The 21,121-nt window shown below is 41.2% G+C and overlaps 1 protein-coding gene and 1 pseudogene across 3 annotated transcripts in view; both read left to right on the forward strand.

Moving 5' to 3' along the window:
- ITGA9 (integrin subunit alpha 9) overlaps positions 1-21,121 on the forward strand; it is a 5,160,704-nt gene that overhangs the window by 2,001,694 nt on the left and 3,137,889 nt on the right. The gene's annotated exons all lie outside the window — the stretch shown is intronic.
- LOC122796487 lies at positions 4,615-5,148 on the forward strand (annotated as a pseudogene).

The raw sequence follows: 21,121 nt of genomic DNA on the forward strand, positions 1-21,121 counted from the left end.
AGTTCTATTACTTAAATCCCCACCTCTCATATTTTATACTAAATTGTCTATAATGGAGAAATTAAAATAATGGTTCTCCCCTTGCTGCAACATATGCTTGGCTATTGCACTATGTTCCTGCCCTCTCCTAAAACAGTAGACGTGATCCCATATCTGTTCTCTGCAGCGTCTGTTGGTTTTCCCAACATAGAATGCGTCACAGCATACACAGTTTGACAGTTCCCCATGGCACTAAATTTATATGATTTCCGTGTTATGGGGTGTACAAATAATCTGTTGGTTTCAGTGTACTGACAGAATGCACACTTGTTGCATCTCACTGCCCCATAGGTCACCAGAGGGGGATGTTCCATCCTTTCTTTATAGCAGAGCATTCCTCTGAGTGATTTACTGTTTTTATATGTAAACTTCGGCCTATCACCTACTATCTTACTGACCTGATCATCTGTACCTAGAATATGCCAATTCAAATAGGACATGCAAGCATGCTTTACAGTGCTTTTAGGCTTTTTACACACATTTTTATATATTTTTATACACACTTTTTATGTGTTTTTTATATGTATTTCTACCTGTATTTTATATGCATTTTCTACATATATGTTTTTATCTGATTTAAAAGAGTGTGTATCTCTTTGAATCTGGAAAGCACTCAAGTCCTATATTCTCCACGGGGATTGGTGGGTCTTGTGTGATGTGTAGAGTTTCTGTTGGAGTGTTATTAGGGAAGGGGTTGGGGCTATTGGGGGTAGTAGGATGGAGAATTTTGTTAGTACTCCAAAAACTTTTGGGGTTAGTTTAGTGGTTAGTTTGAGCTTGGATGCAGTAGTTTTTCTTATGAAGGTGGATGTTTCTTTTGGTGAGGTTCCCAAGTTCTCTGTAGTCTTGCAACTGTGTTGGTGATTTAAATTTTAGCCAGAGTTTCCAAGCCTTATCTCTTTATGCCATGAGGTAGAAGAGTATTCCTAGTGAGCCAGGGGGCATAGTTGGATTTGACCCTGATTTTCCTTAAGGGAGCTAGGGTGTTCAAGATGTCAAGAAAGATGTGGTTAAATTTAAGTACAGCTTCATTAAAGGGCAGAGAGTGCAGGAAAGGCCAGTTGATAGAGGAAAGATAATTATTTAGAGTATCTGAGCTAAAGTTGGTGAGTTTTCTACAGTCTCTGTAGAGGTGAAGTCTCTGTAGTTGGGGGGAGTATCGATAGATGCGAGTTTGCAGGTGGTCACTTATAGTGCTGGAGGGGGTACAGGGATTATGGTACATGTGAGGTTTGTTACTAAGGATCCAATCTAAAGTGAACATGGGTATGCTTTTATGTAGGTAGGTGGGGATGGAGATCAGTTGGGAAAAGCCATGGAGTTTGATGCTGTGTTGGGGTGAGTGAATATTTAGGTCATTCCAATCTATGTTAACATCTTCAAGGATTAAAGTTTCATAGGCAATGTTTTGTGATAACCATAAAAGTATTTGTTCAAGGATTGTGATGTAGATGGATACAATAGCAAATTGTTTGTGGGTATTTAATTGACAGTTTAGAATGAAAAGCTCATCAGGTTGAAACTTTGGGATGGAGAAAGTAAGTGGGTAGAGATTAAGCTGTTTAGAATAGAATATGGCGACACTGCCATCTTTTTTTGGAATTCTATCTAGTCTGTACATATTAAATCCTGGAGGCAAGATTTCAGTATCTGAAATGTGGGGTTTAAGCCATGTTTTAGATAGGGCTAGGATCTGGGGTATGTTAGTGGCTATCCAGGAGTGAAAGTCAGTAAATTTATTGACTAAGCTTTGTATGTTTAATAAGAGGATGGTTAGTTGTTTTGAGGGAGGGCAGGGAATGTTTGGCGGTAGCAGAGGAGATGTGGGGGTAGTATTAGCAGAGATGGTGAGAGTAGTAGGGGAGGGTGGGCCTGGATTTGGATTAATATCACTAGAGAGGAGTAAAGAAATGTAGAAGAGGATTGGTTGAGGAGTGTGGAGGTCATAAGTGGAAAGTTTACGTTTCAGTTTTGGAGAAGTAGAGGTAGTGGAAAGGATGTAGAGTTTTAGAAGGTATATGTAGGAGAATTGAAAGAGTGAGGGTGAGATAGTAAAGAAATGATTACTGTTATTTATAGTAGGTAGGCAGGTGCTGATGGGAATTGGTTAAATAAGGTTTAAGTTACAATGATAGCTAGTGAGGAAGGAGAGGAAGAACAGTAGAAGGTATGGGAGGAACATAATTAGTGAATGGCTATCTAGTATCAGAAGGGAATTGGATAGCATAGGGGAACATGTGGGAACAGTGCAAAATGCAAAAGGAGGTATTACATTTGTAAGGGAGGGGGAGTAGTTGTAATGTCAAAATGTTAAAGTAAGGGTAGCAAGGTGATAGGTTGGAGTGTGATGAAGGGGTGTGGTTATGTAATGAGGCTTGGATCCAAGTCTAGGTGTTGCAGGGGTGGGTGGGAATGGGGGTAGAGTAGAGGAGGAGAGTGAGCCCGAGCGTAGTGAGGGCGAATTATGCAGGCTGACCTAGACCAGGGAATATATGCAAGCAGTAAAAATGTCTACAGAAACAATCAGAGATGTGGAAACAAGAGGATAGGTAAGTAAAGTATGAGTGAGTCTGATAGTCAAAAGAAACAAAAATTAGGAGAAATAAAAAAGTCAAAAGAAGCAGGCAGAAATTAGGAGAATTTAGACTAGGGAGATACTCTACTAGATAGACTTTTAACAAGGAAGGAGGAGTGTAACTAACAATATGGGGAGGGGTGAGTTAAAATAAGCTTATATGTGGCCTAGTTTAAACACTATGGCAGAGAAAGACAGAAAAGAAAAAAGTAAGAATAACTTGGAAGATATGGGGGGTGGGTAAAGTGCAGCTGTCAGTACCGATGCAGAGCTCAACCAAAAGGCACTACAAGTATCCGTTTGCTTAACAAGGCAGTAGCTAGTGCTACTGAAAGGATTAAAAGACAAAATTCAGTGGAGCTTAGTTGAAAATAGCCATTGTATAAGCCTGGATAGAAGCAGAGAGGCTGTGGAAGTGATCAACTAGCAATACAAAGATTTTCTTAAGTTTTTATTTTTGGAGTGTCCATGCTCTCAAGCATGAGGAGGGGAACAAACCAGATTTTGAGAATATAGCCTATTAAAAGAATAATAAACAATAAAAAGGAAGAATTGGGGTTAGGTCTAAAAATTCCTAGTTTTTAGCATCCATACATCTTTTTTGGGTTATTAATAGTATGAAAAACAGGGATAACAATTGTGGGAAATTCTTATATGAGAGGTATGAAGAGATCTGGAAACAAAAAGGAATGAAAAAGAGATTATGGAAAGAAAGGAATATGAAGTTAAAGTAAAACTGTGTAAGTAGAAAATCTAGTGCATGTAGTAAGAAAAGGAATGAGTGGTGTGAAAATGTATACAAGACATTTTTTGTATATCCATGGAATGATCTATCATTGTAACAGAAATGCAATAAAGCAAACGTGGAAAAGGTTTGATGATTTCTGTTAATCTGTGTGACCTTCTGTGAAGATTTTTTAAACAATAACCTCTTAAGGGAAATATGAAATGTACAACAAGAGAAGACTTATTCAAACTAAAACCAAGACAATGATAGAGACTGTGATGCCCCTGCACTGGGCCAGTAATCAAGGAGCCTCACTCCTCACCACTGGCAACAGCTAGGGGACGTATACACTGGGAGGATGACAAGTACACATGTAGTAAAGTGAAATTTCCCTTAAGAGCACTCAGAGACCAGTCAGTCTGGGGTGGGTTTCTCCCTCTTTCTCCAGATCCCCAATAAGACTCCCTACTGGTTCAGCTATAGGTTTGAGATCTGAGCTGAGAGGCCAAGCCAAATCCTCCAGCACACTCTCTGTCCAACCAGTGCTTCATGCCCCTGCCTAAGTAGCTGACACACACACACACACACACACACACACACACACACACACACACACACACACACACTCTCTCTCTTTGAGGTTTGATTTATATGCAAACATACACGCACACCTGGGAAAGGCTGGCACAGGTTTGCTAGCTATGCCCCCTTCTGCCCAGACTGTAAGGTAGTTTCCACTGCCACCAAAGACTACTTATGAGCTGCTTTTAAGGCCCTTAACAAAGGGTGTCCAATCCTACTGTGTAGTTTTACTATTAATCCAAATGGTAGTCTGACCAAGATCAAGGCTACTACTTAGAAGTGGGTTGTACAGTGTCACCAAATACATATGCAAGTACTCTGAAAGCTTAAATATGTCTCACAAATATCAGCCACAAAGATAAGTTTACATATATTTAATACTAAATAATAAACAAACAAGACAATACTCAGTAAATCAACACAGTAACTTTAGAGTTTAAAATCGTGGGAAATACTTTACAACAATATTGCAGGACAGCCTCAAATAAATACAGAGAACACCTAAACTAATCTTTACTATATTCCCAACAGTTACTATGCCCTAGAAACTTACTTATAGCAAGGCAAGTGCAGATTGTGACAATGAGTGGATATTCTTGCGGAACAGTTGGAGTCCCTGTAAACTGACCTTGGTTGTGGGATATTGCATGATCTTGGAGTTGCTGAGGCCTGTGACCTGTCAACAATTACATAGGGGACTGTGAAGATGGCAGGCTGCCTTATTTCTGTTAAAGCCATTGATTGGATGGCATTTGCAGAGAGGGTGCCACTGAACCAGAAAGCCATTTTCAACAGTCTTAAGACACACAGTGATGCCATTGCAGCAAAGTTGGCATCCCTTCCTGAGAAACCACCAGCAATTTATTGGATGTACTACAGGACAGCTATAGCTAATCCTGGCTTGGTGGAAGAATTTGAGAAGAAGTTCATTGCACTGAAAGTTCCAGAGCCTGTGGACACTTAGTCAGACAAGATTGATTACCAAGAACAGAAAGCTAAAAAGAGTGCTGCAGCTTACATTCAGGAAGCTAAAAAGAGTGCTGCAGCTTACATTCAAGCAGCAAAACAATGTATTGTAGAGTATGAGAAGGAGCTTGAGAAGTTTCAAAACATGATTCCATTTGAACAGATGACATTTGAGGACCTAAATGAGGCCTTTCCTGAAACCAAGCTAGACAAGCAACAATATCCATACTGGCAACACAAGTCTGTTGGTGAACTGTAATTGACCTGATGAACTGGGATCTTCCAAGACAAAATACAAAATACCCAGTCTCTCTCTCTGAGAGAGTTCTTAAATTAATATCAAATATTACTGCTGGGTTAGCTTAGATGACAGCACTTTTTGTCACCTGATTTTAGTTTCCACACTAAACCCCCTTTTGTCAGGGGTGTCTGCTCAGAACTGTGCAGCTGCTAGGAAGTCATAAAGCAATAAAACACTTCTGCATCTCAAACTTAGTAATTATTCTCTCCAAGACAATAAAAAATGTTCTAGCTCTAGACATTGTGTCTGCTACTGAACTGAAACAGAGAGGTAACTTTATAACACAATTGTAAAATAATTTAATTTCAATTTTTTTTTCTTGAAGTTTTGCAAGTTGACTCTGTATGTTCTAGTTTCTACTATTAAAATTATATACAGTCACAGAATTACAATAGTTTCTGTCCATGTATGTTCTAAGCCAGCAGGGCATGCTGTGATTACATTTCTGAAGCTCAGTACTGTACAAACCCTGTTCAACACATACTTCTGTATAAATCATACCACTATTCACAAATGACATAGAATTATTTACAAAATTCCAGATAGCTGGGCTGGCAGTGTGACAGAGATATTCAAGAGTTTCAACTCGGAAGGATATTTATGTGGATTATTAAAGTGTGGACAGCACCTGAAATGGATAATAAGAGTAACAATGACAGTGGAAGTCCCCAGTATGAAAAAACAATGTGCAGTTCAGTGCAGCTGTCTGAGCAAGGAGAGCTGAGTACAATAGAGAAGGCTAGCACTCATGATGGTGAAACCCATGTACAGGCCACACATGATGAGTGCATACATGATAGACCCAATAACAAGGAGATGGTATCAAATTATGTTGTTAATAATGAGGGGCTCAATGTTAGATCAACGGAGTTAGTCATTAGACCTAAAGATCCATCTTATATCCCCTCAAAAGACCAGGCTTTTATGAAGCTACCTTTACCTATTCATTGGAGAAACACCTAGAGTCAAAGTCAATCCAGAAGCAGGGGAAGACCAAACAAAAGTATATACCTGATGATGGACAACAACACTTCATCAGAAAGATGTGGAAAATGGTGGACAGTCACTAGTATGGAACATCTACAGTATTGACTTGTCCCCACATGAAATGTCATTGCTGGAAAAAGGACTTTCTTACATTCCTTCTCAACCACCTGATTTAGCAGAGAACATCATTGATTTAAAGATATACCAGTGCAACGTGACACTCAAGATGTCTTATTCTGATACTGGACATGGTACTGTCAATCCTTATTGAAAACGTAGTACTGTTATTCCAGTTATGCATCCTTTACTAGACGGATTTAGCAAATTATGTATTAATGATCTATATGATTTGTTTCAAAATAACAAGATTTGGAACATTATAATATTACTTTTCAGGAGAGAATGGCACTAAAAAGGCTACAAACTGATATTAACATTACCATTATACCAGCAGATAAAGGAGGACCCACAGTAGTTATAGACACTACATATAGCTATGGTTATGGCAGTTTGGGAAGACCAGTACATATCACATAATGAATTATTTAGTAGTCACATATCTTTTTATCACCAGTTTGTGGACGATATCTTTATTGTATGGACAGGTAGTCTGCCAGAGTTTGAGGCCTGTAGTGTATACATACAACAAACCATCACTTGCTTCAAGTTTGACATCTTGAAATCAGGGACGAGAATAGACTTTTTAGATATATGTATTAAGAGGGATGTGGAAGGGAATATCAGTACTGGAATTCATTGAAAAATATGTTATTGTAATAAAATGTTACTCAGACGGAGCATGCACCCCATGCATGATTTTTCTAATGTTATGAAAGGACAGACAATAAGGGCCTTTGGGCTCAGTGTTGATGATAATGTTTTTTATGAAGAGTTAGACTTACTAAGAATTTTATAGATGGGTTATGATGAGAAACAGATGATACATACCTTAAATAAAGTCATAGGTTCATAGGTTCATACTAGGCTATCTGCCCTAGGGCATTTATAAGCCTAGCCAAAATGTGTTTGGCTTTCGCCACCCATTTTAAATTTATTTTGCTATGCCCTTTTTCGAGGTTAGTATACTGTGCCTCTGTCTAACAGTGACACAGAAGTGATACCCGGGGTAAACCTACGATCTCCCATCCACTCATCAAGATTCCTCTTGAAGAGAGTCAATGAGGGACTCTGCCTAACCTGGACTGGGATTTTATTCCAGAGTGAAGGGAGCCTCTGGGTTATGAATCTGTCCCTCCAGCATGTCCTATTTATTTCAGTGCTGAGGTTCAAGTCTCTCGAGCGCGTAGCTCGGTGGGATTTGGATTTTCTGAGGTGCAGCATGTCCATTAATTCCGGGTTGGACATGGCTTTATACATCAGGCACAGATCGCCTCTGAACAGGCGGTATGCCACTGAGTAGAGCTGGAGTTTCTTTAACTGGGCAGCATATGGCATCTGTGTGAGCCCTTTGATCCTCTTGGTGAGGTACTTTTGGGGTCTTTCCAGTTGCTGCAGGTGTCTGGTAAGGTACATCCCAAAAGGGCATTGTACTCAATTATGGGCCTGATGAGGGATGAGTAAAGAGGCACGATGACCTCCCCTGATCTAGATGTGAATCCCTTCATGATTAGGTGGGCTATATAAAATGTTTTTCTAACCACTTTGGCCGCATGGTTGTCAAATGAGAGATTGCTATCAACTTGGGTCCCCAGGTCCCTAATTACTTCTTCTGTACTTAATGGATTACCACCTATGTGGTAATTTGTGGGCACTTTGTTTTGCCAAAGGGGATGACTATACACTTTTTGGCATTTAGCTTGAGGCCATGGCTCTGGCACCAGTTGTCTGTTTCTATGAGGCCCTTTTGGAGGATGTTTGTGTCAGCTGGAGAGTCGATTATGGCGCCCAGTTTGCAGTCATCTGCGAACTTGGTCAGCCACAGTCCTTCCGTGTTGGCCTGTACCTCCGAGAAATATATACCGAACAAGAGAGGTCCCAGAACTGAGCCTTGTGGGACACCAGTTGTAACTGGTTTGGAGTCTGACATGGCCCCAGCAATTCTAACCATGTGGGTTCTGTTCTTGAGCCAGTTTGCAATCCATCTAGTGACATAGGGGTTTATATTTAAGCTGGTGAGCTTATCTATAATGCCCGAGTGGGGTATTGTATCGAAAGCTTTTGCGAGGTCCAGGTAGGCTGTGTGGACCACCTTCCCCTCATCAATGGCCTTGGTGACTGTTTCAAAGAAATCAACCAGGTTTAAGAGGCAGGATCTGCCCTTAACAAAGCCGAACTGGGTAGGATCCAGTGTTTGTAGGTCCCCAATATCTTTATTTATGAGGTCCATGATGATCCTTTCCATAGCTTTGCAGACCAAGCTAGTCAGGCTTATGGGGCGATAGTTTCCAGGATCCGTTGAGGCACCACCTTTATGGAGAAGGACCACTGTTGCTGTACGCCACTCTTTGGGCACATATCCTGTAGTAAGGCTGAGATTGAACAGTAGATTTATGTGTGGGTTTAGCTCTTCTTGGAGTTCATGTAGGACGCAGCCTGGGACACCATCTGGTCCCATTGATGCTGTGTTTTTTGCTTTGGAGAGGGCGGCTCTTACCTGAGCATCTGAGATGTCAGGGGGGCAGCACTCTGCTGGGATAGATATTTGCCCTTTTGGTGGGGGGGGGAGTTTGCACTGAACCTGTCAGCTAGGATGTTTGCAATGTCTGTGGGTTTGGTGTATTTTTTGTCATTTTGGACTAATTCTGAGCATATCTGGGAATTACCACCCAGGTTCCTAACATAACTAAAGAAAGGCTTGTGATTATCCTTAGTGTCCTGTGCATGTCATATCACTGAGGAATACTAGAGCCTAACCATCCAGAGCTTATGAAAAAAGAGCTGATAAGGAGAACTCTGAACAGCTGAAGTGTTCTTTATATTACACAAATAATGTCAAACAGGTTATTAAAATTATAAGTCAAGACTGGATTATATTAACCACAGATGAAAAAGTAAAAAAGCATAGTTGGTGAAAAGTCTTCATTTAGGTATAAAAATAAAAAGTCCTTAAAAAGGATGTTATGTAGGCATAAGGGAAATATCAATGTACAATCCTAACTTAGAATTATACAAAACCATGTTGAGATTGCAATTTTTGTCCTTTTATTGATACCAGTTGGCATTTTATACATCTGGTTACAGGGAATAATCATTCTTTTAAAGCATCAGCTAATTGTAATAGTATCAATATTATTTATTTGGTGGATTGTGTTCTTTGTAAATCATTTTACATAGGTATGACTAATAGGTGTCTAAGAGATAGGGTTAGGGAACATTTATATCATATTATAAGAGTCAGTGTTCAACTAATACATCAGTGAAGCATGTTATGACTTCAACTGAGCACACTTTTAAATGTATGGTCATTGAAACTGTTCAATCTAGTCAGCGGTTAGAGGATATATATAACACAGAGCTGAATGAGACGAAGTGGATCATGAGACTACATGCCATTGAAAATATGGGATTGAATGGACATGTTCCATTAAGACCTGTATTAAAAGCTAGGCACTTATTCAAGTAAATTAATTAAATTCTCCAATATACTTGTATATAAGCATAATAGTTGATACAGTCAATGTGGCTTGTTTTTAGTGCTCATCTTGATTTATATATATTTTTGACACTTTTTTACAGTGTTAAAATTGAGGCATATTTTACATATCTTAACACTATGATTATATGTTGTAGTTTATTCAAAAAGGTATATGTGATTGATCAGGTTTTTTACTTTGTGTGAATTTGATTGTATCTTATAGCTCAGTTTTGTAGTTGATGTTATTTGATTTAGATTTGTATATTCTATTCATGATTTATGAGTTATTTTAGATAGTTCATAATATATTATATATAAGTACAATGCATTTTTGATAGTGGAGTTTTCAGGCATGCTATTGTTTTGTATCTGTTAAGCATTTTAAGCATGTTTTTAATGCATTTAAAACTTTTAATGCATGTCTCTAACAAACATATGGTGCTCCATTCTAAGTTTTACTTGACTGATTCCAGAAAAAGGAGCATGTATCTTTAAGAGATTCTTATTAGCATGCAGCAAGATATACAGAGTTATGTAATAAGTATCACATGTTTAAACTGTGATATGCCATTTTTTTAATATATATTTGATTTATATTAAATAGAATGTCTTAGAGTTTATGTGGTTTAGTCTGATGAAGCGAGTCTGATACTCGTGAAAGTGCTTACCATTAATAAAAGAGCTTTTAGTTTACCCTGGCCATGTCTTGGATCATTCTCTTTATATTTTATTACATGATATTTTCATTTGCTTTGAATGTTTACCTAGTTGCTGGTGTGGTTTTGTTCCTTTAAAGAATGTGTTATGATTGCAAGGTAGAGGAAGCTATCAAACATTGTTTTTTCAAATATAAAATGAATGTGTTTTTGAGAAAAGTTTTAAAAATGTAAATAGTTGGGAAGGTTTAAAGGAAATGAATATGGAAATGATTTTGTATGGAAAAGGAAGGATAAATGTATAAATGGGATAAAATATTTGTTACAATCTTGATCCTGTGGAAAAGAAGGCATGAAGGACTATTTTATAATAAAAACAGAAGAGATGTGTATATATTTGCAGAGATAAAAAATGGGAGTAGAGATGAAAATTAGGGGAATGGAAGAAGTATTTACAAAAATTGTGTTGTATTACTGATGAAGAAATTGTAAAAAGTACATAACAAAGATGGATATGGGTTGCAAAAATATATAAATAATATGTAAATAACATAAATAATGTGTATATATATATATATATATATATATATATATATATATATATATATATATATGTATATATATAAAAAATAAAGCAGCTCAGTCTTTTTGGTAGGGTCAGTGGAATCTTTTATATACACCTGAGCTACCACCAACTCAAGCAGATGGGACCGCAGTTTAACCTCTCATCCAAAGGATGACATGCTCATGATTGCAGCACCCTCCTTATGTTGCACTGCAGTCTTAAATCCATGAAGCTGGTGTGAGATGTTAATGAGTTAGAAGTAGCAGTGAAAGATGTGAAGATTACCATAAGGAAGGATTTGGAATGGCTGACCAGGTGGGTTGAAATTCTGCAGCTAAGGTTTCTTGTACAGAAATCCAACATACTGCCCTTAAGCTGCATTAGCATTCTTGTCAAGTGTCAGCATGTTGGAGTGGAGCTGAAAACAGCAGAGCTGGAAGTGGATCTGAGAGTGTTGACCACACTTGTGCTGGACTTGCAGCAGCAGAGTGAGAGGGCTATGGCAGCAGTAAACAGAATGCTTTGATATATCTTCAGTGTGATAGGCTGTAGATGCAAAGGGGTAATGTCCCTGCTATACTGGGCTCTAGCCAGACCTTAGATATACATTTTTCTATTAAACTAAATATTTCAAAAAATCACTTCACAGAAGTTCTCTGTGCTGAAATGTTTCAAAGGCAATCAAGGGAGTGGGATATCAGGCTGCTGGAGGGAATGCAGAGAAAAGCCACCATAAGCATGCATGTGATGCCAGGAAGGATATGTCTAGTGATAATGGCAAAAGCACGCCTCATTTGATACTAGAAGAGACAGTAAAGACCTAGTATAAGTGCAAAAGATCATATTAGAGGATGTCAAGGTGTTACCCTTAACGAGAAGGAGAGAAGGGGATTGTGAAGGGGCAAACTGATCTGCAGAAGTACAGACAGACTTGTGTAATGGTTGAATAGACTAAAGTATAATGGGTGGCGGAGAAGGAATCCACAGAAGAATTCAAAAAGAGATGAGATGGATGAAGAAGATGATGTGAGGGAAAGCTAGGAAAATAGGGGAACGTAGGGGAGGTAGAATGTTTAATTTATTTCAAGGGCAAACTGAGTAGGCTTATTATTGCTTCCTGCAATCATATAAATGTAATTTAGTGCAGTAATATATAAAACATTCTCTGTTATCGTACTAGCTCTTCTTGCCTTCTTCAACCAGATGTTCTTCGTGTTTCACTGTAGCAGTCATTACATTTGGGTAATTTGCTGGCAGGTTGCCCTCAGTCGGACTGATTAACAAAGTCTTGGGTCTTGCGTCAGTTGCTGTCCCTTCTTCCATGACGTCAGGTCGTCAGTGGTATAAAATATGCAACCGATGCCATTACATCAGTCTTTCTTGCCATGTGGTGTCCAAAGCAGAAGCAGTCCACAAATGCTGGTCGGCCGACTCCTGAAATTTTCGTTTTCGAGTTTCAGAACTGAAGTCTTCAACTTAAAGCTAAGTACCCCGTTGGGGAAACTTTTTCTTGCTCCTTACCGATGTCAGTAAAAGTTAATAATTGCATTACTTGTGGAAAGCAAATACCTCATAAAGATTTTCATTTGTATTGTATTCCTTGCCTAGGCCCTGACCACGACGTACCTTGCTGTCGGCTTTGTGCTTTATTTAATCAGCGCACTGTCCATCGTTGGTGCATTTCTGCCTCTAACTATATCGGTTCTCGGTTTAATTATCCAGAAATGACATTGGTTAGCCATCTGACTACAGGAATTCTGAAAAAACGCAAAGAAAAAGACAGGGACAGGCCGTCGAGGTCCAAAACTGCCGACGACGTTTCTCCTAAGCCAGTCGGCAGTTCACCAGTACTCAGTGAGGAGCTTTTGCAGCCCCTGATACTCACTACTTCTGACTCGCGGGCCTCTACTGAGACCCATTTGGAGTCCGGTATGCCACGAGATGCTTCACCTATGGAACCCGCGGATGTCCCTACCTTGGATGGGTTCTGAGCCGCTGTGCAGGCACTGGCTTCTGAGGGTTTATTCAGGCCTACAGACTTGCATACTAAACCAACTCCACCTTCTATACTAAGGCCTAAATCTTGATCTAAGTCTAAAAAAACCGACGCCCAGGCCACATGTTCAGGCCTGTATGCCTAAAAAAACAAATTATCAAAATGGCTGAAGATCTTATTACTGTAATCAGGGGTAGTCAACCCCCACACCCCCTTCTAAGAGGCCTAGGGCTAAACTTGACTATGAATCTTCTGATCAGGACTCTGTTTCTTCTAATTCTTCCAATGACCTGGATTTGTCCATACCTACTTATGAGGATTCTGATGCAGAGGATTTCATTCCCTCTGCTTCCCCCCCCCCTGAGGACTTTTCTTTTGGGGAAACTTTACATACCTTAAGGGAGCATTTCCACTGGGTAAGTTAGGAATTTTCTGAATCTAAAAAGAGGCTTAGGGATTTCCTTCTTCTACCTCAGCATAGGCCTTTGGCTATACCTCCTGTACTAGACATTGTTGATGTGTTTTTGGAATCCAGTATGGCCCCTGATTCCCTGCCTCTGGCTCCTAGTAAACCTGACAGATACTACAGGGTTCCTGAGTCCCACAAGTTCCTTTTCAAAAATCCTATTGCGGCTCCAGAAACCGTTTCTCAGGGGACCAAGGGCATTAAGGCTTCTACTGCTAAAAATCCTACCCCTTCTGATAGAGACTCCAGGGCGCTGGACAGATGGGGTAAAAAGGTTTATACTTCTGCAACCTTGGCAATCAGGGCTTTAAACTGCCAATTTCTTATGTTAAAATATCAACAGCATATTATTGGACTGCTTAAACAGAAAATGATGTTGATTTCTGACTGTGTGAAAAATAAAGATTTACAGGATTTATTGCATTCTGCTGAACAAGTTGGAAAACATACTTTATAATGTGGTTTTGATTGTTTAGATGCCTCTTGCAGGGCTGCTCTGACTGGGTTTGTGCTTAGAAGGCATGCTTGGCTTAAGAAGCAATCTCTCCCTGATCATGTTAAAACAAAATTGTTGGATGCTCCTTTAAATCAGGACCACCTGTTTGGCAATAAGGCTGAAGAAGTTCTAAAAAGATGGAAGATAAAGCTAAATCTATGCAAACTGTAAAAGATTTCTTACAAGTGCAACCTCCAAGATTTAGTAGGCACTGGCCTACTAAGAATTGGTCCTTTCCAGCTTCTTCCAGATCCACTCAAGCCAAACCCAGACACACCAAAAGCACCAGGTTTCAGTCCCAAGGGACTCTCAGAACTAAGCAATGGGGGGGCCTCCGCTTCCAACTCTGGAAATAATAAGATTACCCCCCTATGGTAAACAGTCTCAGTGACATTCATTTAAAATTTCCAAGCACTTATCTTTTAGCCACCCCTTTGGGGGGAAAGATTGCTCTTCATGCAAAAAACTGGGAACTCATAACCCAGGACAAATGGGTTTTAAATACAGTGTCCCAGGGATACAGATTTCATTTCCACACGTTGCCAACACCAAATGGGTGGCCAGACCTGCCCCCAAATCAGTGGGCAGAGGCTCAGAACAAGTACTTTCCCTCTTAAGCATAGGTTCATAGGTTCATAGGTTCATACTAGGCTATCTGCCCGAGGGCATTTACAAGCCTAGCCCATCGTTTTGTGGCTTACGCCACCCCTTTAGTATGGGGAACTATACCCATTATTTTGCTGTGCCTCTGTCGAGCAGTGACACTGAGGTAATCCCTGGGGTATATCTGCGATCTCCCATCCATTGGTCAAGATTTCTCTTGAACAAGGCCAGCGAGGTGCTCTGCCTCACATGTACCGGGATTTTGTTCCACAGCATAGGGAGTCTTTGGGTGATGAATCTATCCCTCCAGCACGTCCTATTAATAGCCGTGTCAAGGTTTAAGTCTCCGCCCTTGTGGCTCTGATGGATCTAGATTTTTGAGGTGAAGCATATTCATCAAATCTGGGTTTGACATGGCCTTGTATGTTAGGCAAAAGTCACCTCTGAGCAAGCGGTGCGACTGAATAGAGCTGGAGTTCTTTCAGTCGGGCAGCATAGGACAGATTTTGAGACCCTTTATCCTTTTGGTGAGGAACTTTGTGGCCTCTCCAGCTGCTGCAAGTGTCGGGTCAGATACATTCCGAATGGGGCATTGTACTCAATCATTGGTCTGATGAGTGATGAGTAAAGGGAGACTATGACCTCCCTTGATCTAGATGAGAATCCCTTCATGATAAGGTGGGCAATGTAGAAGGTCTTCCTAACTACTTTAGCTACATGGGTGTCGAATGACAGACTACTATCAACCTGGGTCCCCAGGTCCCTGATAACTTCTTCTGTGCTCAGTGGATTGCCACCTATTTGGTAGCTAGGGGTAACCTTGTTTTTCCCCGAAGGGTATGACTATGCATTTTTTGGCATTTAACTTTAGGCCGTGGCTCTGGCACCAGTTATCCGTTTCTGTGAGACCCTTCTGAAGGATATCTGTGTCAGATGTGTTTTCTACTATGGTGCCCAGTTTGCAGTCATCTGCAAACTTTGTCAGCCATAACCCTCCTGTGTTTGCTTGTACTTCGGAAAAGTAGATGCCAAACAAGAGTGGGCCCAGGACTGAGCCCTGTGGGACACCACTTGTGACAGGCTTTGAGTCTGACATGGCGCCAGCAACTCTGACCCTGTGGGTTCTGTCACTCAGCCAGTTTGCAACCCATCTTGTGATGTATAGGTTGACATTTAAGCTGATGAGTTTTTCAATGATACCCGAGTGGGGTATTGTATCGAAGGCCTTAGCCAGATCGAGGTAGGCTGTATGGACTGCCTTTCCTCATCAATGGCTTTGGTGACTGTTTCAAAAGTCAACCAAGTTTAAAAGGCATGATCTGCCTTTGACAAAGCCAAACTGGGTTGGATCCAAAGTCTGCAAATTCCCTATGTCTTTATTTATGAGGTCCATTATGATCCTCTCCATGGCTTTGCAGATAAGGCTTGTCAAGCTAATGGGCTGGTAATTTCCAGGGTCGGTGGAGGCACCGCCTTTGTGAAGTGGTACCACAGTTGCAGTGCGCCACTCCCTGGGTACGTATCCAGAGGTAAGACTATGATTAAACAGCTGTCCTAGCTGTGGGTTTAATTCCTCATTGAGTTCATGGAGCACACAGCCGGGGACACCATCAGGTCCCATGGATGCTGTGTTTTTGCTTTGGAGAGAGCAGTTCTCACTTGGGCGCTGGAGATGTTTGGGGGCTACAATCGTTTGGTGTAGATATCTCTCCTTTTGGGGGGGCGAGTTTGCACTGAACCTGTCAGCCAGTATGTTGGCAATGTCTGTAGGATCAGTAATCTTCACATCATTTTGAACTAGCTCTGAGCATATCTGGGAGTTTCCTCCCAGGTTTCTAACATAGCTAAAGAAGGCCTTATGATTGTCTTTTGAGTCTTTAGCTATTTTTCTCTCGAAATTTGCTTTGGATGATTTTATGAGAGCTCTTAGTTTTTACTTATAGTGATCAAGGGTGTCTTACCTTTTAAGGATTTTGCTCTATCTTGTAGTAGCTTCCTCCTTTTGTTGTAGAGTTTGTTTATGGCTGGGGTCCACCAGACTGGACGCTTGCCTTTGGTACAAAGAGTCTTTGTTTTGCTTGGGATTGCCTTATCCATGCAGTCCTGCAGGTGCTGGTAGAAGGCATTTGTAAGTAATTCAGCGGCTTGAGTACTGTTTTCCACGGCTCGGGGCCTTAAAGGAGACCACACCAGTCTTTAGAAGTGTGAAGTCGGTTTTTGAGAAGTTCTTTACTGTGGTCTTGTTTATTTCAGGTGGGGGTTGGATGAGGACCTCCAGCGAGATTAGTTTGTGGTCTGATCTCACCAGTGAGGGGTACACCTCCGGTGTTGAACATTGTGCTCCCATGTTCGTGATGATGAGATCAAGTATGTTATCTCCTCTTGTGGGGATGGTGACTAGTTGTTCCATGGCATTTGAGTTTATGAATTCCAGGAACTTTTGGGCTAGGGTGTTTGGGCTTGAGTAGTGATCCCAGTCTATATTAGGGTAATTGAAGTCACCTAGTATGATGGTGTTTGGTGATACATTTATCCCCTCTAGTGTTTTCAGGAAGGCCATGTGAGGTTCCTGAGTTTGTGAGGGTGGCCTGTAACATGCTACAATTTGCAGAGCAGTCTTGCCTATGGTTAATTGCACCTGGATGGTCTCCGATGCATCGTGCGTTGCCACCAGTCTTGAGGTGTGGGTGTCCTTGATGAATATGGATACCCCCCCTCCTTTCTTGGTATTGTCCGGATTTTGGGGCCGGAACGCATGATATGAGGTAAAACCTGATAGCGCTGGGGTGCTATTCAACCGGTACCAGAAGAGGAAAAGGGGCAAGGTTTCTATTCCAGGCTTTTCCTGCTACCCAGAAAAGACAAATCATGGTGTCCAGTTCTGGACCTGTCTACTCTAAACACCTTTCTGGACATTCCAAAATTCAAGATGCTGACTCTTCACCAGTTACTTCCTATGCTAGGCAAAGATGCCTGGTTGGCAACTCTAGATTTAAAAGAAGCTTACCTGCATATCCCAATCAGGGAATCTTGCAGAAGATACTTACGCTTCAAAGCAGGCTACTTGCATTATCAGTTATCTGCACTGCCCTTTGGCTTGTCTACTGCACCCAGGGTATTCACAAAGTGCCTGGCTCCAATAATTGGATTTTGCAGGCAAAGAAATATTCAAATATATCCATACCTGAACGATTGTCTAATTCAGGCAGAAAACTAGGCCATACTTCTAAATCATCTGGTGTTTGTAAAAAAGGGTTCTAACTTGTCTAGGGTACACCATAAATGAAAAGAAATAACAACTGGTACCCTCTCAACCGATTACATTCCTGGATGCAAGCTTGAATATAACTGCTCAAGATGGCTTTCCTCACGCCAGAAAAGCAAATTCATTTGGTAACTTACTTTAAACAAGTGGCCCCAAAAACCCTGCTATCTACAAGACAAATACTGCAAGTCTTGGGGTTCATGGCCTCCTGTATTCTTCTAATTCCATATGCAAGAATGCATATGAGGAAACTTCAGTGGTACTTAAAAAGTCTATGGAGTCAACTTTGTCACAGCCTGGAAACAATGATTCCTATCATACCTTGCCTACGCCTGGAGTTCCTATGGTGGGCAGAGGCCTGCCAACAAAACAAGGGACTGCCATTCACACTACCCCCTGCCGACCAAACCCTTAATACAGACGCATCAGACTATGCATGGGGGGGCTCACCTGGCAAGGAAGTGCATTCAGGGCAAATGGAACCAAAATCAAATGCACCTACACATCAGTCAAAAAGAAATGTTAGCTGTACAGAATGCTCTGACAGCGTTCAAGGACTACATTCATCCAGGACAATTAATGGTAAAGACGGACAACACCACGGTTATGTGGTATGTGGTACATAAACAAGCAGGGAGGTACACATTCCTATCCCCTCTGCAGACTAAGCATGGTATTGTGGAACATGGCCTTGAGGTACCAAGTGCAACTACAAGCTCAATTCCTGCCAGGAAAACTGAATACACTGTCAGATGGACTAAGCAGAAATCTCATGGACCCACACGAGTGGAAACTGGAACCACGGATTTCCAGCATGTTGACAAGCAAATGGGGGAGCCCAGACATAGATCTATTTGCCTCCCCCCAGAACTACCAGTTGGACAAATTTTGCACAAGGACTCCTCACAAAAAAGCCTGGAAGTGGATGCTCTGTCCTTCAGCTGGAAAAACCTATCAGTCTACGCCTTTCCCCCTCTGCCTCTGCTCTCTAAAGTTCTGCTAAAAGTCAAACAGGACAAACCAAAAATGATTTTGATTGCTCCAGACTGGCCACGCCAACACTGGTACCCACTCCTGCGCAGTGTGTCACAAATATCTCCATGCACCTGCTACAGACACCTTCCTTGCTGTCTCAGCAGGACAACCAAATTCTGCACCCTCAGCTCCCAACATTGAACCTTGCAGCTTGGCTAATCCTTAAATTCACCCTTAACATCTCTCAGCAAACCTATGATGGATGTCATTTTGGAGGCGAGAAGACCTAGTACTAGAAAATCTTATGCTGACAAATGGAAAAGATTCTGTGCCTGGAACCAATCTTTAGGGATGAGCACAGCAGCAACCAGTTTACTTCAGATTTTGCAATACTTAACTGAGATGCTTCACAAGGGCCTGTCTTTTTCCTCTTTTAATCCAGGCTTCAGCTATTTCAGCTCACTATAACAGAACCACCCCTCTTTTCTCATCCCCTGCTCAAGCAGTATCTCAGAGGGGCAAAGAACTTGAGACCACCCAGAAGAGCTCCTACCCCTTCCTGGGACCTTGACTTTGTTTTGGAAAAGCACACTTTACCTCCTTTCAAGCCAGCTGCTACTGCAGACTTAAAATTTCTTTCTTGGAAAACAGCCTTCCCATTAGCAATCACTTTAGCTAGAAGGATATCTGAATTACAGGCCCTTATAGCAGTGGAATCTTTCATCATCTTTCATGCGGACAGGGTATCTCTGAGGACCAATCCATCCTTCATGCCCAAGGTGGTTTTCAGTGTGGCTCTTAACCAGTCTATTCATTTGCCAACCTTCTATCCCAATCCACAGAACACAGGGGAATGGGTTCTGTATTCCTTGGACGAGCGCAGACAACTTAGATTCTATTTGGACAGAACTAAATTTTGAAGAAAATCTGAACAATTGCTAGTGGCATTTGCTGCTGGGGCAGAGGGGAAGGCTATTTCAAAACAAACCATTTCTAAATGGATAAGCCATTGCATTAATTTCTGCTATAAGCACCATGGAAAACCTATCCCCCAGGGGATCAGATCTCATTCCACCAGGGCTGCATCTACTTCTGCAGCCTTTCTCAGAGGTGTTCCTACCAGGGATATTCTAGAAGCTGCTACCTGGAGTTTCGTACATACTTTCACCAAGCATTATCATTTACCAATTTTCTCTAAATTCAGAGCTGGCTTTGCCACTGCTGTCTTGCAGGGCCTTATAGCTGGTCCTAATGCTGTATAAACCCATCCTCCCAACCATAGCTTTGGGAATCTACCCAAATGTAATGACTGCAACAGCGAAACACGAAGAACATAGTACAGTTGTGTACACTTACCATAAACGTAGGTATTCGAATGTATTTACTGTTGCAGTCCTGGTTACCCTCCCTCTTGCCCCCTGTTTTTCTCTTACTATACTTCTACTTTCCTGTACCATGCTTAAAAGACTTTTTGCTGTATTTGCTTTTGGTTGGAGGTATATTTTTGTGTTTTTAATTTTATTTGCTCCCCATTTGCGGGGCACCTGACATCTAGGGCAAGAAAAATTGATGTAATGGCATCAGCTGCATGTTTTATACCCCTGACGACCTGGCGTTATGGAAGAAGGGACAGCAACCGATGCAGGACCCAAGACTTTGTTAATCAGGCCGACTGAGGGCAACCTTCCAGCAGATTATCTAAATGTAATGACTGCAACAGTGAATACACTCGAACATCTACATTTATGGTAAGTGTACACAACTGCACTTTATTAGTACTGTACATCACCCATTCTGGGGAGTCTGTCATCTCTAGATGTAGAGTACTTTTCTTTAACCTGATTTATGTCCAGTTAGTTGTGGGTAAGAAATGGACACTGGTAAGATGTATTAACAGCTGATTTGAACTTCTCTTTTATGCATCTCACTCCCATCCCCTTTGATTGTTAGGTTTAATGCAGTACCTTGATATACCGAACACTGTATGCTTGCAGGATTCCTCTAGCCTGCTTATATTTTGGAGGAGAATGCTGCACTCCTTGGATGGTTTGACACAGAGACCATGTCTGAAGGATACATCACAAGTAGTACTGTTGTCACATGACCTGTATCAGTTTATCCCTCATGTTGGGAGAGCTTGTCTCCACTGGTCTCTTCTTTCCCTTTGGGCTACAGGTTTCATAGGTTCATAGATTCATACTAGGCTATCTGCCCTAAGGCATTTATAAGCCTAGCCAGAGTGTGTTTGGCTTTCGCCACCCATTTTAAATTAATTTTGCTATGCCCTTTTTCGAGGTTAGTATACTGTGCCTCTGTCTAACAGTGGC

This window comes from Protopterus annectens, chromosome 3.part0, assembly GCF_019279795.1.
Source record: "Protopterus annectens isolate FY-2018-M chromosome 3.part0, PAN1.0, whole genome shotgun sequence".
NCBI lineage: Eukaryota > Metazoa > Chordata > Ceratodontiformes > Protopteridae > Protopterus > Protopterus annectens.